The 21,726-nt window shown below is 40.6% G+C and overlaps 1 protein-coding gene across 3 annotated transcripts in view; it reads left to right on the forward strand.

The window, feature by feature from the left end:
* The window catches only part of LOC105193731 (laminin subunit alpha-2), a 148,880-nt gene that overhangs the window by 69,943 nt on the left and 57,211 nt on the right, over positions 1-21,726 (forward strand). The window lies entirely within an intron of this gene.

Raw genomic sequence — 21,726 nt, forward strand, 5'->3', positions numbered from 1 at the left:
CGCGGAAAAGATTCGGAGACCGTTGCACACCCAAATTTCTCGGCGAAATCTGTATCTCAATTTTTTGTCTTTTATTTCAGTTTTTTGAAAAATTAATTAGATTTTTGTTAATTAATTTTTTGCTTTAAATGTGAGAATTTAAATCAGTCTATGATCTGAAACTCTTGTTCAATAGTTAATTTTTTATATTCCTTTGCTTTTATTTTACGCGAGATTGTGTTACAGATTGGTACAATTTGTTTGAAATTTTTAATGTCGCTTTCGTGAATTATATTCTTAACAGCCAGAACCAAGTCGTTTGCGCCGAAGGTTTCGGTTACGTACAGCCTCGCGTCTCGCGCAAAGTACTTTGCCCATTTACGTTGGTAACGATAAGTACACAATGCGTCTCGTACGAATATTACGATGGCGTAACGCGGCGTAACATTGTGAGGCACGTAAAGTGCGAAACGACTCGCAGGAAAAACGCTCTTAGCGCATTAGTATTCTCACGAATGAGCGGTATTGGCGTCGTTCGCTTTGCAATACGTAGATTGCATCGGGAAAGACGCTGCATAATACGTAATGCGTACGCAGGCAGCGGCAATGGGATATCGAACGACCGTTTTCACAAAGCGCTATTTATCCCGCGGGGCAACTAAAACTTTTACACGCCTAAACAAGTTTGCGTTTAACGCAATCGGTACTTTGCACGAATCGCTAGTCTCGCATTGTCAATGTTCTTTGGGTCGCGGGCAATATTTTATCTCGCGGTCATTTATTCCGAGGAATGACCTAATCCAGAAGAAAGACCTCGTGTTAAAACGACGTGCTAGGTTGCCAGCTGATCAATGTTTCAAACGAAGTTATTATCTCTTTGATCGTATCTTTAGAAAGTGTCGGACACCGGTGAAGTTGATACAGTGGAGAATTAGCGGACATAATCTCCCTGTTTCAATTCATTATTGACTATATCTTGCAACACATCTTTTTGTATCGCGATATTTGTCACGATTCCGCCCCGTATCAGGATCAAATCTAAATCTATCCGCGATGCACTAATTGCATTTCCGTCGCTGCGAGTGTGCACAAACGGTCGCGCCGGTGACCAGAGCGCGGCAAACGACGATAATTACCTCGCCGCGTTTCCCGGAGGCTCTCTTACAGCATTTTTCACCGACTACCAGAAGCAATCCCCGGCGCATATATGCGTCGCCCGCGGTTCTCGGGTTTCCGTCCGGATAAGTCGATCTCCCAGGGCGAGAGGCTCGCAGTCCGCCCACGTGTGTGCGCGCGCGGTATCGCGACCGCGGATCTGCATAAGCAGATGTAGATGCACGTTCGCGGATAGCGGCGGAAAATAAAGAGCGCGGTTTTACAGCCGGAGCCGAGCGATCTTGAGGAATCGAGGCTCGTTAGAATCCTTTCGCGTCTCGAAGACGACGTTAAAACGCGAGTGCCGGCTCCTCGGAAGCCATATCCGAATCTCGGTACGAGGGAAATACGGCTTTAGTTAATCGCCGCTTTGAATAATGCGCTCGGATATTCGTATTAAAGCCATTTAAAATGGGAGTAAAATATGTGAAAAGATGGTAGTAAAAGTAGAAGCAGCGACAATAAGATACGAGCGTACGATTCCGTCGGCGGATCTTTATTGTCCTCGTACGTAAAACATTTGAATCTCTTCGTTTTTCCTTCTTTCTTCTAAAGTCTAATTTTCTATAAAATATTTCTTCGGATTTTTATATGGAAGAAGTTTCTTTTCAATTTCACTGTGCCGTGGCACAGCTGTTTCGAGGCTACGAAGCACCCAGATCACTTTAGGAAACTGACGACCGATCGGCGTGTCGATTCGATATAAATGCGATGCAGATCGATAAGAAGCAATGCCCATCTCCATGTAGACGATCTCGTGGCACATGTCCCAAACTTTGTGCGCTTGTGAATTCGAACGTTTTATCTGACGATTGAAATTCCACAAGCGTGGAATACTGCGATGAGCTTGGAAAAGTCTCATGGCGTATTCCATGGCTTCATATTTTTTTTTACTGCGTTGACGAAACATTTTCTTTAATTTGGTAAATTTGAAATATATTAATATTTTTTTAAGAGCAGTTGCAAACAGTACGGTTCAGCTCGTTCGATTTGTTTGCAGATGTCAGTTTTTATTTATATCTTTCACTTAGAAAGGAACTGAATCTTGATCGAGAACCGTACAAACGTGATTAAAAATCACAGGCTTGTCTTCTCGATCATCAGGAACGCATCGGTTATCATCGGCAGCAGGCACTGCGACAGCACTGATAAAACATAGAGATGTTAAATCATTGCGACACGTATGGACTTGGATTACCTCTTGATAGCTCGGCCGTACAGTATGAGTGACGCTTAATATCTCGTCGGGCACGATATTCCATTTCTTACGCGGCGAGCCGTGAAGAGCAGACTCGCAGCTTCCATTCCGGAATAATACCTTATCGATCGTGCGGCGCGATAAAACGTCGTTTCCTTTTTAAATCGCCGTGGACATACGAAGTGCGGCCGATCCGTAGATCCGATAAAATCCCCCTCCTTCCCTCCCCCCATTCGGCGGCTCGCCACCGGTTAGCAGGAACGGAAACATTTTGTGAGTCTTTTGCGCATGGTCCCCTCTCAGCTCTCTTCTTCTTCTTCTTCGTCTTCTTCGTGTGGTTCTCTCGTTTCTCTCGCGACGTAAAAACTCGACGAAATCGCGGAATGCCGTCCCGCGACGTCCATCGCGACTTCGTGATTTTTCAACAGCGATCGCTATCCCAAATCCATGCGGGAGCGCTTTGAAATACAGTGATTCGATTTATAAAACGATCCAATGACGTAATTTATTAAAATGCAACTAAATTAAAAAAATGAAATTAACTTTTTATTTTTAATCTATTTTAATTATTTATTTTCCGTTATCTATCGATCTGTGTTTATTGATATCGATAATTTGTATCTTTTGAAACTAAATGAAAATTGCCAGATCTCATGTCTATTATGCGATAACGGAACGTATAATAAGCGCAATTATAAATTAGAAAGTGAATTTTATGCAATGTGTACCGTTAACTAACTTAAATTTTTTATAATTCTAAAATTATTACAAGATGCAATTAGATGCAATTATTCTTATTATTTTTGTTATCGATATACGTATATGTAGAGACCACCAACAGTTCCTCATCGACGAATATTAACCTACGTATAGCTTGTTACCGAGATACGCATTCGACACCCCGCGGATCTTTCGATTTCTCTCGCGGTTCTCGAAATCGAAGCTCTATTTCATTTCCATCGAATGTCGAAAAGATCATCGTTATCAGATTTAATTGGTGCTCGCTGATCGGTCCGGCTGGCAAGCTAGCCTCTCCCCGGTGGATTCACTAGCGAGCACGTATACTCGCTAATGATGCAATCGGCCCATCAGATACTCTTGCGGCCAGCTCCTGCTTCTTCTTTTTCCTCCTCTCTTTCCTCTTTATTCCGTCCCTCTCGCGCGGCTGGTCCTTAACTCCTTATATACCCACCTGACTATACAACGAGTCTGCACGTCTCGTTCAAAGAGCGTGGGCTGTGCCTCTAACGGGTGACCATTTGCTCGTCGCATGCATATATATCTCTCGCATTGATTTTAATTATCGTGCAGTAAAATGAACACTCACCGCGTTCTATCGCTAAATTGAAGTGTCTCTAATTAGCGCAGCGATCGAACATTTAATGCCGGTTACTCGCGAATCTTTCATTTCACGCTGAACGAATATTTCTTGATAGTTTTACACACATTACGATAAATTTAGAAATGGTAATAAATTGCAAAATAGATAGTCGAAGGAACTGGAAATTGAATTATTAAATTTGAAATAAATTTTTGAAAATGGTACATTTCTTCGTACAATTTTTTAACAAAATTTCTTTCGATAATAACACACGTGTATAATAATTTTATTAAAATATATAATCTGCGATGATTAAGAATAAAATAAAATGGATACCAAACGTCAATGGTATTTGAATAAATGGAAATATTGAGCACAGTATCGGAGAATCTATACATGAGATATCTTTACGTTTGTCGATTTAAAATAACATGAGAGAAAATGATAAATGATGAGCAGTCCGACGCATTTTATTCACCCGTTAGAAGAGCAGTATCTCAACACCTGGCTGTAACATGTTCAGGATTCCTGGTAAAGAACCCGAGTCTGGCCAGTAACGTTAATGTATCGCTGCACGTCGGACGATCTCGAGATTTCATTCATGAAACTCCGAGGCTCCTGCTGGCCGCTGGAGAGTCTGTTGGCAATGAAATATCAGAAGCAGGAAACCTCAGGGTTTACATACACTCACGAATTTTCGTTCGAGTCGGCGGGCGGTCGTCTGTTCTTAATTAATTTTGTAGGTAACGGAGAACATAAAAAATTATCGTTCAACATCGAATTCCTTACTTTGAACGCCCGCAAATCCTTTAGTTAGATTAATTGAACATATAAATAACACGCAAACGGACGTTTACATATGTTATATGTCGCGCACTGTACTTCAAAGTTGTCTTTAAATTTTTTTTAAGTTTGCAACTAGAAAAAAAATGATTAATAGAAAATTTATTACCATTCGAAAAAATTAATATTACTATTCTAAATACTTGAAATGCTATGCAAAAATATTTATTACATCTATTACTGTAAAAGTTTTAAAAATAATATTAAATCGTTACTTATTAATTTTATTTAAAATGTAAATTATTGTTGAGACCCGAATGAATTTCAAATTCGATTCGTCGGGGAAAATCTGCCGTTCCTTCATGCGAATTTCGTGGAGAGTAACGAGAATGCGAGGAAGAGTGCGCGAATCGAGGATGTCGGCCTCGATTGCACTCGACGATAGCCGGGCAATTGCGATTGTGCCAAGGGCTAAGATCACGAGCTTCGCTCGGCAAGTCCATATATCTCTTCTATCTCGATCGGGACAGCGTATACTCTGCGGCCCTCGTCTAAAGTCTATCCGCCGAACCAACCGGTGCTTTTCATCCGCGAGATTTCGATTGAGGCTTTCGTCGTGGAACGCTATGCATTTCTCCGCGCATCCGCAAACACACTGCCTTTTTTATGCATCGCGATAAGTTGGGGTCGCTTATCAAACAAATTAGCTGTCATTAATCTTTCCGAAAATGATTGTCGGTGTAGCATATCCGCTATTCTCGACTTCTCAAATTTGCATTTAAATTATTAAAATTGAGTAAGATGAGTCAGCGATATTTTAACAATTTTTGAGAATTTTAAAGTATAATAATAAAGTATGATGAGATATAAAGATAGAAAATCTTAATTTGGTTATAAACGTATAGGATAAACGTATATTTCATAATTATACATTTCACGATATCTTAGTGAAGAAAATCGAGTTAATCGATTTCCGAGAACGTATGAATAATAGCTTTTTAAAAAGCACTAGACGCGCGCATTCGTTTAGATATCATGCGGGATATTATTGGACTTAATGCGATCAAATAAACGTAATGCGCGCGATGCACCGAGCTATATTATAGAGCATCGCTAGGTGCATCGCGCAGGTGTACATTGAAGACGCCGCGTGCGTCGTACATCCTGCAGTTAACCCCCGAGACCTCGGGGGAGTGGTTGAGATATCTCGACGGGCAACGGAATATAATCAATATCGCATCCCGACGCGGGATGAAAATAAATCACGAGGAACAATAATAATTAAGTTCCTCGCTCGTTTATCTCCGACTTTTGCACGCGGTTTGTTGATTTACTTACTCCTTTCTCGTTAAATTGATTTTCCTGCCGCGCACGTGAGAAACGATGAAAGCGAGAAAAACCTCGAATTGTTCGGGTGCTCAGATTTATCAGTGTCTCTCGTGTATCAATCGTGAAACGAGAAATCATTCCTCGAAACTAACGTGAAAATTGCGACATAACATTAAAACTATATTCTAAAACCTATTAAAAATTTTTTTTATTATAAACCTGTATCACGACAAAGTTCTAGAAAGTTGCGTAATTTTGCAAGAGAAATCACGACGAGAATCGTCAGATTCTTCAGTGCCTCTCCATTAGCCTCTAGATTACATCGGAACGTCCAAGAATGCTTTTCTATCGGTCTCTTCCGAGGGATATCGTTGCGGGGTCGACGATGCATCTTCGGCATAATTTCTCTCGCTAAGGAAACACCGCTCCGCGCCGTCGTCTCATTAGCAATTACTTACCCGGGGATTAAAACTCCATTAACGTGTTATCTGTCCGACATCGTCCCGGTGGCTTGCCACCCGTGCGAGTGCGTGCAACTAATATGCACGCTGGTTCAACCGGGTTCATCTTAGCGTTTTAGCTTTCTCGATTAAGTTACGTTTATTGAATACAAGCGTGGATAACGAGCGTATTATTTCGTAATGAGAAACTGCGGCCGCATTATAATACATTTTTCATTGGGGAAGAACTCGCGTTTTTAGTACGCGATTTAAATAGCGAAGCTCGTGCGTCATCCCGTTGCAGATTGCACAGATTTCAATATAATGTATCTATTTACTCTTACATCAGTCATATTCCACTTACGCCGTACTTGCTCGCGGGCACGCACATGTTCAATCTCTCACGCGCAATCCCAAATCATTTGCATAATGTGAAATAGGAAAATGCGCATCTCGCGATGCGTATCGACCCGCGATCTCGCATGGCCGAGCAATTACGTCGTTAGAATTATGAGAAATATCTCAGTTTGCTAATTTTCCGATCTAATCTACCAATTCGATCTCGTCAAGCGTTATAGATTTATCAATCGCGGTATCCCCTCGTCTAGAAATTAACAGGGTCATTATCTCTTGTTTTTCGCTCCTCCGAATTGAATTTATATTCCGCGCAGATTATACGGCTATGGCTCACGATATACGCGAAACGCGTGTCACCGCGAGCCACGCGCGGGACCACCGTCGCACGCAATTTCTCAGCAGCGCCGATCGCCGCTGCGGCCCGCTCTAATATCGCAATTACTCCGCTGGCGCATGTCTCAGCGCGCAATTAAAATGGTTGCGCCGAATAAATCATCCGTTGGAAAATAGGATCGCTGGATCGTCGGCCGAGAGCGAATGCGGCGCGCGAATGCGCATCGCACCCTCCGTCGTGTTCCGACGATCGCGGGAGGTCCGACGCGTGTGTCGCGAACTCGTAGGCAATCAATTTCCGCGCGCCGTGTTAATTTCCATAAAGTGGCCGCGGGCCCGAACGGCCGAGGTGGGCTCGCTCGCCGGAGTTGCGATTCGACATCCTGAATGAGACGTGGGCAGAAAACACTCGGGTGATTTGCAAATGTAACAGATATAATATAGTCGCGCAGAAAATGCAGAAACGCGCATGTACACGAGTAATAAATTTTCGGCCTGCCGTCGCATATTGAAAAAGCACGTAGAAAGATCGAAAAAATATTTATGTTAAATTGTAACACCTGCGTTACAAATGAAGTTTCGAGATTACAAAATATAAAAAATTCTAAAATTATGGAATAATGTATAAGCGATTTATGCAAAGTTCCGTTTCTAATTGACGCGAATAGTTACGTGATTAATTATATTTTGTAATCGGTAGAGTGAAAAGTTATGTTACTGATTACATTATCAGCGACATTTAAATCGTGATGTAATCCAAAAGGTACTGCAAATGAATGAATAAATAAGAGATTTCCTTGCACGTTAGTACGGAAGATATTATTCAAAGTGAAAATATTTAATTATATTTATAGAATACAAGTTGAGAATAGTGCATATCCTCGGCGTTACTCCCGGCACTTTATTACCAGGCCGTACATACGCGGACTTTTTCACGAGGAGAGTAAATCAATTGGAAATTTATATTCGACGCCCCGAGCGGCCGTCGCAACTAGCTGGGCAAACACCGCAAACGTGCAGTAAATAAGTACGAAAGCCTTTTCTTGCCTTCACTACGACAGACACCGGTGTGTAAAGTCACGAATCGACGAAGTGAAATCTTCGCCAGTATTTCGCCAAGTGTGCACGTACCGAATACTCGAATACATTCGGTACTCTCGATGGCTACGCGCCTCTAAGCCGCGCCACGTCGCATTTATAAACGCGTACGACGATTTACACCCCTGACTTCAGTTTATATACCGTCGAGATTATACGAATATAAAATGATCTTGCGACTAACCCGACTCCCCTTCGCGTGCCGATTACTCGACTTGTCACCTGCGTAATCCGATTTCGCGTATCAGCAGATTTGTTTACACGTGTTCGTAAAGTTGGGCGATTGAATTACGCGAGATAGTCTTTGAATAAGCCAATAAAATGAAATTTCTACATGACGCAAATGTTGGAGCCTACACTGAACTTAGTAGCTTTGTCGGAATAAGAAATTTTGGTTGGACTTAATTTTTGAATTCCCACGTTTCTTTACATATGCATTTTATTTGTATGCTTTGGTAGACTCAATATTCACTTTCAATGTTATTCGTTCTCTTTACTTCCCACAATTTGAAGCAGACATCTCAATCATCATTATTCGCTTGCGACTTGACGAATGTTTCTCTCGCAGCGTCTCTCTTCGTCCCGTTAACAGATCCGAGAATCACGTTGTAAAGTAGAACGAAACGTGCGCTATCCCATCTGGGCACGTCTGGATAAAAGCTTCCCACCGTCAGCAAATCGACAATCAATTATAAATTGATACGCGATATCCGATTTATTGCGCACGTCAAGCGAGAGCTATCGCCGCTTTCTCGAACCCGTTAACGGGAAAACGGTCGATTCGCCGATGAAACGAACGACGATTCACCTTACGTCGATACGATGCGGGAAATGATGGTACTGGCTTCTAAATCGGCATCATCCCCGCGAAAGGCACTCGATCTGTTACTCTGATTGGCCAGTTTATCGTACAAGAGCCATGCCGTGGCGCGGCTAATGAGAGATAAGTTCGATACCGTGCGTAATAGACGTTCGGGGCGTAGCGAGGTTAATAATTCAACGAACATACGCGTTGATCGCTTTTCGCCGTAAACTACAGATCGACGACAAGATTACTCGCGTTACGATAATTCCGCAGTCGCGGCAAGCTCGACTCGTTTCTTTTTCAACGATCGCTTCAAATGCTCTTTATGCATCCATTAGACACGGACAGATGTAACAGTTTAAGTTTACGATGTACGCGGGATAATATATTGAAGAGTGAATATGAGTCGATATTGACTTATCAACGAAGGGTTAAGGATAGTATTAATCTGACTTTGGTAATGAGGAATGTAATTAGGGAAATGAGCGTAATCCATGACGTCCTTCACATCGCTTTAATTTTAATTCCTTTTTCTTGTAAATATATTAATTATTTAAAATACGATGATAGCTTTATTTTTATTTTCTGCTCATTCATTTAACTATTAGGATGTACGTTTACATATACTTGTGGAAATCATCCGTTGGAACTTTATTACTTCGAGCCGCTATCTGTGCCAAAGTAATTTTCATTTTTTCAGTTGGTTTGTACACGATGAAGTAACTCTAAACTCTATTGAGTGACTATTACTTTCGCGTTAAAGCAATTTCAACCGGACTAGTAATAAGCTCGTTGGCGTTAATGTAATTCCGTCGGCGCGTCTGTTATTCTCATTACGATAATATTATCTTCGTAAATGCATAGCTTGCGATAATTTTGTTAACAAGAAAATCGTACGCGTAGTGATTAGGATCGTTTAATACTGATTCCGATTACGTGAAAGTTCGAAGGACAGATCGTTTTGCCGTGACTCGACGGTATTAACATTAGGAAAATTATGTATCTACAAATTAGAAATTACTTCCCTATAAAATTTTCCATCTTGAATTTATGCAGACATATACTTACCTATTGAAACTTATAAATAAAATGAAAAAACTTGTCCGAAGTTTAAAGTTTATCTGGTAGTTGCGTAAAGATTATTCGAAGTTTTATTCGTTTGCTAGAAAAAGTTAGATTAGATTTATTAAAGTAGATTCGGATTTCTTTTAATATCTGTATATTTAATTATGCGAAATTAATTATGCGCATTTTTTTAAATATTGTTCCGACTGTCTTACCGAAGCGAAATATAATGCTCTAACCAGATTTATATTCTAAAAATGCAAATTGTGAAATTTCGAGCTGGTCATTCGATAATTAAATCGATCGGTAATGCGATAAAAGTAATAAATCAAAAGGTACACGTACGCCGGAGCGGAAAATAAAACCCACGGAAATAGAACGCGTCGATCGAAAACCAGTACCGTGAATCGAACAACGATGAATGTACCGGAACGTCGATCCGCCTGATTTAATGTCGTTGAATTCATAAATTTCATGTAGATCCACGCGTCATTATCCGATATTGTATAATAATTTACGCGTACCAAGTATGACATATACTTTAACATATGTTACACGCGCGGGAGTCAGTCTTGCTAATAAAATAAATCATAATTGATCTCGCAAATGCGAAAAAGTATTTCAAGTCTAGGGATAAAACGTATATTTTATCGTCCAATTAGCATAGTATATACGTAGGACAGATATAGAATTTTCTGTCGAGAGTGTTTTTGAAAAGACTTTAATTATTACACATTTAATTTTCAACTTTAACTTATTAAATTTTTATTACAATTATGTCGTAATAAAAAATCGATTGCCCAACGCGGACAAAAAATTCTCTAAATTTAATTCCGGTCCATTCACAAGTGTTTGAGATTTTTTTCTCTCGATGAGCCATTAATCTTATATATAAAATGATTTATTAAAGTGCGATTAGACAGAGAGCGTCTTAGGGATCGTACCGAAAAAAATCACTATCATTAAATTGATCTGCTTCAAATTAAAAGTAATTTTATTAATTCCAGTTGATGCAATAGCTTTATAGGTCTTTTAAATGTGCTTTATCTAATTAAGGGTAATTAGATTGCACACACTTCAAGCGTCGGCAACGTATTACAAGTAATCAAGATAATAACGCGTCATTATAAAACTGCGAAAGGGAATCTAAGTATACAAGGCATCTCACAATCTATTGTACAGTCGTTCATTCTGGAAACTAATTAGAATCGAAAGTTTTTATAATATTGCATATTAATATATAAAGTTTACGATTTTTTAAATTATGATAAATCAAAATTAGCCAATAATTTAAAAATTATTGTTATTATTGTATAAGAATCATACTTTTATTTACACAGTAATTTGTCATTTAATAGAAATTAGATTTTTTTAATTTTATGATATTATTAAATCTAAAATTAAATCTACAACTGAAGAATAAATTTACATAAACATACAAATTAGTTTACGATAAAAATTTAAAAATTAAAAGATATTCACATAATTTAATTAAAACTGTATTTAATTTTTTATGATATTAAAATTTAATAAAAAACAAAAGAAGTAAGTTAATATATGAATATTTTTTTAATTTTTAATTGATTAATTTTAAGTATTAGATTCTTTTATACAGATATTTCAATTCAAAGATTTTTTTAAAAATGTTTCTTTAGCATTTCAAACGAGACAGTTGTTTCTCTTACCCCGTATATTTTTTTTAAATTGTGATGAGTGATGCGACACAATGAGCAATACAGTCGGAACTAATGCCGCGGATCGAACGTACACGAACTCGAAGGAAACGTTAACGGTACGCTGTTTCGTCTGATTTACAATCGCGAAATATAATAATGCGATCGGTTGGCGTCGCCCACGTCCGGACTGCAGCACTCGGCACATGGTGCAAAAGCAAGCGATAGTTAATTTACAGGGTGGTAACATACCGCGTGCCGGCGTTATACGAGAAAATAATTTCGCCCACGCGTGTCTAAGACACGGTATGCCGCGGCGACCGCGTAATGCGAGACTCCGGCTTCAGGCTAAAGGCGTGTATCAAGTAGCCGCAAAACTTCGCCGATCGCTCCAAGTCCTTCTTTTATGCGTTTCTACCGGTTAGCTGACCGCTGAGACTATTGAGAAATCACGAAGCTATGTTTGCACTAAAAAACGACTAAAAAATCAATATAATTTTCCTGAAAATCAGTGCGAGACAATTGACAATTGAAAACGGGGAAATGATATTGTGGATGAATGTGATTAAAGGATGGGTCTTACTTCTGAGTCCTCCGAGCTGTCGAGCTGCAATGATTTATTTTCACCGATAATTCAATATGTAAATTATATTTGTGCAGAAGGATTAAGTTACCTCCACTTCAGTCGATTTAAAATATCCTTTACATCACGCTGGTGAGATTTATTACCACTTATGGAATATTTATTTATGAATCGCAACGTAACATGAACAGAGATACGCGAACGAAATTATTCTATCATATCAGACAGCAATTTGGGGGATAAATTAATTTTGGGTTTTTTTAATTTTAATTTATTTACTAATTTTTTATACGTTTACTTAAACATAAAAATATGTTTACTTAGTATTCCGATCGATATGACGAATGATTGTCGACGATAAGGAAAAGCATCATTTTCCAGTCGATTGAGCCTATTTATTTCCTCAAGTCCGGTAGTTTTAAGACACACGGGTTCTAGTATGAACACGGTGTATAAGCAGCCCGAGGCAGCGCGATGCACGTCTCGCAAGACGGTGGTGCAAAACCGAGGAATGCCGATTTTCTCATTAATCACACGCATGGGCCGCTCACGTGGGAATGTTGATAAAACACTCCGGTGAATGGGGCCAGGTTGATTTCTTTATTTTTCGCCTTCCGCCGATCGAACCCTTTGACGTCCATCGCCTCGCCTTTTTCTCCCATTCGTTTTTTCTCTCTCTCTCTCTATCTCTCCTCTGCTCCCATCGCACTGTCGACACCTTAATGGGATGCGACGCGAGATTTAGAGCAGCCCCAGAAATATGACGATAATATGTAAATACGCGCGTCGCGCCTCGTAATCATTGCCACCAAGTGTGTGTAAGCAACCGCACCTTCGCCCTATTTTCGACGGCTCTTGCAACGCGCGTAATTTATTGACGATGATTTCTAGAGCCGATTATAACATTCTAGCTAGTTGTCGGTACAATTCACTAACAATGTCCGATTTGCAATCAGATAGTTTCCACATTTTTACGTAATATCAACGATAATTACGTCCCATAGGTGATAAATTAAATACTTTTATTAAACAGGTTTTAATAAATTGTTGTTGGCTTACCATTAATATCAAATTTAAGTAGAAGCTTTTACTTAATATTAAGTAGACTAAATATAAAATAACAAATGAAAACCAGTTATTTAAAATAAACTGCTTCTCATTTGCATTCTTCATAACTTTAAATAGTTTTAACATGTGGTACTATTTAAGATTCATAGATTTTTTATTACGTTTCTCGATGTATATCGGAGTTCGATCGCGTTCCGTCGAATCGTAATCAATCGCCATTGTTCCTCGCGCCTTGCTTTTCTTTTCTTCTCTCGCGACCTTTTTTCTCTCGCAGGTAGACCAAAGCGCAGCTTTCGGGCTCGTGGTAGCACTCCGCAAGTGGGTGGTACCGAAGTAATCTTGTTCTCATACATAAAACATGAAGAGCGGCATTATGTTGCCCTGCCCCTCTTTGACTTATCGGCGAGTTTGAGTCGGCGGTATTTCGCGGCGTCTGCACCGCGACGATCGACGAAGCTTGTCGTCGAGGGGGGGCTAATGAACGCACACTCCCTTCATAAATTTATGCAACGGAGTTTAATATACATAGCCCGTTTAGCGCGCTAGCGCCAAAGTAGTAAATTAATAACGAACGCATTGAACGTCGCGTACGTATCGATCATTGTCTCGCATCTCTTAAAGTGATTTTACGAAGCAGGACGTTGAGGGATATTGCCATTGAAAAATTATCGCTTTTTTGAAGTTTTATTTATATAATAATTTTTTTTCCGGGGAGAAAAGTCGAGCGGACAATGTGTCTGAATTAGAACAAAATAATAAAATAAGAATTGCAATCAGGTAATTAATTACATGTGCGACGTGTAAAGTTTTTGGATTATGTCAAGAATATATCGAATTTTGTGCTAAAATTTTTAATAATGCGATCTTTTCCAACTATCTTAGTTAAGATATTCCTCATTGATAAAGAATAATCTTGTTAAGGGAAGTCCTGTTGTTATAAGTTGAAGTCTGACTTCGTTACAGTATCTAAACATTGAACTGGGTACATATCTAAAAATAATTTTTTAAGCCATAAAAAAAATTATGAAAGATATTTAAGCATGATGAGCAATGCTGCAAAGTTTATATTCTAACAGCCAATTTTATCGTTCTACATAATTAAGTTGCTGATCTGATAAAATTACTTTCAGATCTGTATCCAGGTCAAGCTAAATTTTTAGATATATACTTTAGCAAAATTGTTCTTTTCGTGTATCGTTCACGTGCCCCGAATACAAATCTGGGACGGAAACGTAGGAGACGGCACCGCGTTAAACACAAGACTACAGATCTGTTTAATGATCTCACATTGATCATTAAGTAGAAAATACCGTTCATTTTCGACGGACATCGTCGCGACCGATGGTTTACTCCCTCCTTTGCTTTCTTCTTCTCTTTTCTCGTCGAAAGACATCTTCGAGACGCTCGGGGCGAGATCCGGCGAGAGTTTCCTGCTGGCGCAGGACTATCTAGGAATGCGGTATGCGAAGCCGCCACTATTAAGCACGTAGGAAGAAAAGGCAGCGCGGACTGTAGATAGATCCTCTCCATGGCAATCACCTCCTGGGTGGTCCAAGCGGTCGCCACCGGCCATCGCTCGTATAGCATCCTTGTAACTTCATATTAAGTCATTTCCCCGCGCGCACACGTTCCCCTTGCTCACCCTCTCGCGGTAACCTTCCGCTACGTCAATGAGTCCCCGAAGGTGGAGCCTGTCCTATCAACGGTATCCTGCCACCAGCAGGCACTAGGACGTGTCAACACACTCGCGATTCTTCCTCCCGTTCGTGGTAGACTGCATGAACAAACATGAGCGACGTGCCGGCTGGCAGGTGACGAAGAGCTGATCGTCGAGTTAGCGGCACGAAGATAACCGTGTGTCTTTCTAACTGGATAATAATGTACGAGATAGTATCGCGATCAAGGCTGTTACGGTTAGGATAAGAGATTATCGAGATAATCAGCCGCAAACTGGAAGCAGGAAAATGCGCAGCTTGATCGAGAGAGTTAGCCTTATTTTACTTGATCTCGATAATGATTCAAATCTTACTTATCTTACTTTTATTTTACTTAATCTTATTAACAATGCCTATATTTTTTTATCAATTGATAATAATGTGAGAAATCTTATATATTTTTTTAATTCTATTAATTTCGAAACATTCACTAGTTGTTTTATTACATATATTATTTATACATGTACTTATTTATTAATTTTAATTCTCGCAATTATATGGTGATTATGCAGTCGTTACGACGATTAGAATGAAAGATGAGAAAGAATCTCTTTTTTAGGAAAAGTTTTCCTAGGATGGTAGAGTCCACGTGTGCGCTCTTTACACGAGAAATAGACAAGTGTAGAAGTTCTCTAATAGAGTCATAGACGCGCACGCACGTCAGTTTGCGTATTCGCTAACAGGCTGTATTTTATCTCGATCACGCTCGCCGCAGATAAATCCGGGCGACTGGTATTTTTCGATATCGAGTGGACAGTGTTTACGAGATATTAGACTGGTGCCGAGTTATGATTTAGCGAACGACTGCGGGGCATTAGGGGTGTTAGGCGCATCGTAATGGAGTCAAATGCATGCCTTTAGAGCTTCCCTGATGAAAAAGCGGGTCTGATTTAATACTGACCTCGGTACGTGGGATCATCGACGGCTTGTTAACGAAAGGGAAGCGTAACCCGGCGTGACGAACAGAAAAAAGGGGATAGTTCCCAAAAGTAATATCTTAGAGAATCGCCCTCGCTTTTCGACCTCTTCATCGCTATGAGCCATGAAAGCGATTTAATCGCGCTTGATTTTGGCAGAGATATCTCGGAACAAGTTGGAGTATCACAATCTGAAGAGTTAGACACGGAATGCCGAAAGATCCAAGTTCTACCATAGCAAAATACCTTTTACAACGTAACCTCTTTCTTCCCACGAATATATACCTTCCGTGAAAATGAAATTATCTTCCAAGTTTATCGGCACTCACGCGTCTGAGGAATAATCGCCGGCAAAGCGGGAGTGAATTTCAGCATTGCGTAATAACCAAGGACGCGTCGTGAGCCGTCCGCTTTCCCGTAATCTTTCGTCAATGAGCGTTTTTATCGTCCGCCCACGCAAGGTGTAATAACAGCCGTGGTAGAGAGAAAGAGACCGGAAACTGTGCGACGCCCGAAGACACAAAGGACGGGGCATGACCGATTATCGCGATTGTCGATTTATGCAAACGTCGCCGTTAATAATGGTGGCGTTCGGCCGAGCGTAATTACTTGCATTATCGCTCGGTTGTACATACGTGGCGGTGCAGCGGGAATGCAGATGCACGTGGGCGACGAACGGGCGCACGAATGAAACAAGAAAGGGATGGAGACAGAGAGGGGGGGAGAGAGAGAGAGAGACAGGGAGAAAACGAGAGGAACGGTGCAGATAGCGCGTGACGTATTTATCAATAAGTTCTTATTTACGACCTCGTGAACGCGATGCGAATTTATCGTTTACTCGGACGAATTCTGCAAAGTCAGGCGATTCGGCGCATTGGTCGTTGCTCTTAAATACAAATTGGAGTTTTCATCTTAGCGCGACGCGACAATTTCTTTCAGCTAAACGCGAGTTGAAAGCTGCAATTTCCTGTTTATTGTCAAACCGGTACTCTTCTCGCAGAGAAGAACATAGAGACCGTCGTGATCAGATTATACCGTAGTAGATGAACATTCCACGCGATGAACGACGGGAAAATTTTAATGCGAAGATTAAGCCCTAAGATTTTATTGCAACTCTAACTGCTTGAGCAAACAACTCAGGCAAGAAAATTCCGAAAGGGAAAGGAAAGATTTCTCTATGATAAATCTCAGATAATAGTGGTCAGATGGCGAACCGGCGTATTTTCATTCGATTAGGTTTCTACAAAACAGAGATATGTAATCACAAGTTTATTCCACGATTAAGCGGTAGAAGAATGCAATTTTTTTGAAGCAGATGGCATTCTTCTTTAGTTAATTGTGTTAATTCAAATTATTCTAATTTCATTTATTGTTGACAAATTTATTTTTCATATATATATATTTGTAAAAATTTGTACATCCATTTTAATTAGGTAGTTCAATAAATTTGTAACAATTCTGAAAACTCGACAAGTGCGCTCAGTTTTTCACCTGGTGGGTGGTAGGCCGGAAGTGGCGTCGCGTGGATCCGACAGAAAAGTATGAGAAATTGTGACACCCGCGGCGTGAGCACCTTGTCGCTTCGCAACGGGACGCCTTCGCGTCCTCGGCTACCTGCGCGATTAGGCCTCTCCTTCTCTCCCATCCGTCTAATCTCCGTGCCATGGTGTGCGTGCGTATCTTCGTGCATATGCGCGTATGCACGTGTATGAGCGCGTACGTATCGTCTGGCGCGGCATTATCGGGCCTCTTCTTATGAATGCCCTCTCAGAACCCGGAGGACCTCCATAGCGATCCCCTACGGTTGTGTGAATCCGGTGGGTGCGAGGAGGGAAAGCGGGGAGGACACAATGAACAGACTCATGTACAAGTCGCGGTCGACTCTTTCCATGTTTGTGCCCTCAATCTTTTACTTGTATTTTCTTGAGAGAAAGAAACGGAAAGAATGTTACGGTTTATTCGTGGGCACGGCTCGAAAAGCCGGAAAATCGTGGAAAGAGGCGGGTGATCTAATCGCGGAAGTACAGATAACGGCGAGTTATATATGCGGGACGAGTGGACCCTATAAAAGTAGCCGTGCCCACGCCGACATCCTATCTGCAGTTGTCGGTCCGGTAGATACGAATCGCCGTCACGTACGTATTCCACCTGTGCCACCGTGAATTCCACATAAAATTTCCTGTTCAAAGAACGCCGCTCTCTGCAATCGTCAGATTTCGATCGCTCTGATTTGCTGAAAACCATCCAACGAAATCGTATAAAGTGTCTGTCGCATTGTTGCCTTGGAACGATATCGTTCGATCGCAGCGAATCGTCCCGCCAATAATTCCGGCCACTGATGGGGAAAAGTTTCACCACTCTGAACTCGCTCGCGAAAAGCGCAAATTTGGCTATATATACCGCGACGACGGCCGGGAAGATAAGGATGTCAGACGGCAACGTATACATCCGTTGTAATACGAGAGTCCGCGCGTCCAGTGTGTAGAAGAGAAGAAGGCAAGACCGTTACGACTGGAGGAGAGACCCGTTAGAGAGGTCGAAGCCAATGAATTCGATCGTAAATCTTTTCTCCGTGGATCCTCATTACGTGCCGCGGACGCGATTTACTCGCCAACGGCGGCGACCGCGATGAATTCGCGGGTGCGAAAGCGAAAGCGCGCGCCACGCCTCCTCCGTCGTTCGTTTGCGTACCTGACGTAGAGCTATCGGGCGATAATACCTTCGTTAAATCAATCGGCATCGCCAGTCCTCATGGATGTCCCTCCCGGTAATCGCGAGGTAAAATTGATTGTTTTTCATTCATTCCGTTTTACAACTCGACTCTCTCGCGCGTCGTCTCGCGTTTACGAGGCTGCTGCGGAATTGCGAGAGAGCAAAACGCGACGTGTGAACGGATCGTTAATAATTCTTCGGAAATTACTTGTGCTTTCGCCTGACGAAATTACTTGTGCTTTTGTCTGATGTAAATGGCTTTAAAGATACGTTTAGGGATTTTCAATTGCACATGTTTTTTTCAAAAAAAATTTTTTTTTTGCTACGCGTGTTGCGATTGAAAGAGTTTTGGCAAAAGTAAAATTAAAAATATATTTCTGTCAAGATAATAACGATAAGCGAGACGGGAGATAAAATCGTTCTGTCAAACGACTCCGAAAGAAATATCTGGCTTCCGGTGTTCCGAGGCGGAATACCCGAGAAACCAGATCCAAAGAAACCAAGCAGGAATGTCTCGTTGCGCAACCTTGCATTCTGTTACCACAGTTCCGTCATGGAAATCACTCGAAAAGTGCATATGAATGCGCACGTGTCTCCTCTGCCGAAAGAGCATTCCGGAAGTCGAGTCGGGTGTCGAAACCGTCGGCGCAGAGAGCCCGTTGATGGCAGCTCCGTTGCGTCCGATCGTCAATCATCGCGTCGCGCCTCTCATTATGTTTTACGAGCCGGATTTATATTTATATCGGAACGATGCTTGGTGGACTGGCCACACCTGGACGCCCGGACGAGGCGACGTGACACTGATGCACATATCACAGACGCGATTTATCGCGGGGATTCTCGTATCGTCAGCTGACAGAGCTCGTGCATCAACGGTGCACATCTTGTTGCTGCCCACATCAGAACCGATCGCCTCGTAAAATCACGTCCACGCGACCTTACGTCTTGTCCGCGGGATGCTAATACGGACCCTTTTCTCGGATAAATTGTAAATCACGTAAACCGCGTACGAAATTAATTGTTTCTCGTTTTCTGTAATTTATTGTTGCATCACACGCGAGAAAACATGTGCTAAAATTGTAACATATTTCGAATAAAATGGAAATGAGAGAAGTTCATATATAATTTATATAGCGTATGTATAATATTCTCTTATCACATAATTTTTAACAATAGTATTATTTTTTGTGTTACAAAATATATAGTGTGTTGTATTACTTACCTTGAGACCAGTAATTAGAAATTAAAGTTGCTAAGTTCTTTAATACGTAAGGTCATTTAATAAAAGTTGTTTGAATATATTTCATTTATAAAAAGATAAACGCGCGTACACGGAAAAACAATTTTGCTAAAGTATCTAAAATTTAGTTTGATACAAATCTAAAAATAATTTTATTAAACCGTCAAAATAAAATATAGGACGCTCAAATTGATTGCTGGAATGTCAAAACTTTGTAACACTTGAACGTTTTTCATCAATTGTTTTGATGATTCAACAAAATTATTTTTAAATTTCTATCCAGCTAAATTTTTAGATACTTTGATAAAAATCTTTTTTTCCGTGGAAATGTAATTTAGTGCTTTTTGCTATGAGATAATATCGTGAGGTGAAAATGGATAAAAAACAGTGTTTTGCGCGAAATGAGCAATTATTAATTTATTATTAATCGTTGCGCGCATCAATTAAACGAACCGTCCCGACCCGTCGCGTCGCATCGCGTGCGAGATTAATGTTACTATGAGCGAAAATGAAAAAGTGAAATTGTGATATCTCAAGTGAGTTATCTTTTTGAAATAGTCGGTACGATCGCTGAACTTGTCACTGTGATTACGAAGAAGTACTTATGTTCCTGTCCCGCTGATGGCGAGGATTATTAATCACGACGATGCCATGGCAAAGAGTGCCGAGAATTTTTCCTGTCGGATATTATTATGAAAGAACATGTGACGCAGCAATGTTTCGTAGATAAATGCTACACGCTCGAAGCTGCATCTTATCTATAACGTAATACGTAATACCTAGTTGCAGAATCGAACGTTTAACATAGTGACAATGTTGAATATATATATATATTTTTTTTTTTTATTACTTATTTGAGAGCGTATACGGAAGGAAGGATTTTAGCAAGTTATCTGAAAATTTAGCTGAGCACAGATTCGAAAATTATTTTGCTAGATCATGAAAATAATTACGTAGAACGCTCAGGAATGTTGAGCAAGGTTGCAAAAAGTTTAGTCACTTTAACAACCAAATTGAGCGTCCTACATAATTATTTAATGCTCCAATAAAATTTATTTTTGAATCTGTATCTAACTGAATTTTTAAACACTAGCAAAATCATTTTTTCCGCGAACAATGACCGCACCCAAACGAATTGAATTTAAACGTAACGATAATGCAATTTGTCTAAAATTATTCGTCACGGCAGAAAGTCTAGTTGAGAAGCGTCCATCAATGAGTTCTCGTGACTCTAATCTGAAGTGTTTTTATATACGAGGAGCGCGAACAGTTGGTTGGTCGCTCGTGCGTTTAACACGTATCGAAACACGGTGCTTGTTAACGCCAGGCTCCGTGAGAAGAGATCCGTGTTTGTCGTGAACAAACTGAGATCGATGACATCGTACTCCGAGGGACTCACGAGTCCCACGAAGGAATCCGTCCCCATAAAGACACCGTGAATTTCACAACTCACGATTCCAAGGCGAGCGTATGAGGGCACTGTGTGATCGCATACCTCTCTCTAATCCACCATAAAAATAGCTCTCTCATAATAACGCGACATCGTTACGCAACGTTGTCGGGCGTGTGTGATAGCGAGCATAAAACGAAGCTACGAGAGCGCGCGCGCGCCATTCGGTGAACCGTAGGTGGTCCGAATTAAAACCTTCGGCTAGTATCCGGGTAGCGATCGAGAAAAGAAAAAAAAAAATACAGTCGCGGTAACGCGTGGTAGTTCGTAATTATTAATAGTTGCGCAATAAATAACAGATACGATTTGGAAGTGGCGCGAGAGATATTAGGCGCATAAAAAATATCGAACGTTATATTAACTTTCTTAATCTTAATTAAGAAGTCGGCGTTGATAATAAATTCCGCTTGCTTACGAGAGCAGCATTCCGCACGCAGAAATTCGCTAGTTATTTTTATTCTATTCTGAGATCTCAATCTTTAAATTGCTTTCTTTCGTTTATTCA

The sequence above is a fragment of the Solenopsis invicta genome, chromosome 6 (assembly GCF_016802725.1).
Source record: "Solenopsis invicta isolate M01_SB chromosome 6, UNIL_Sinv_3.0, whole genome shotgun sequence".
NCBI lineage: Eukaryota > Metazoa > Arthropoda > Insecta > Hymenoptera > Formicidae > Solenopsis > Solenopsis invicta.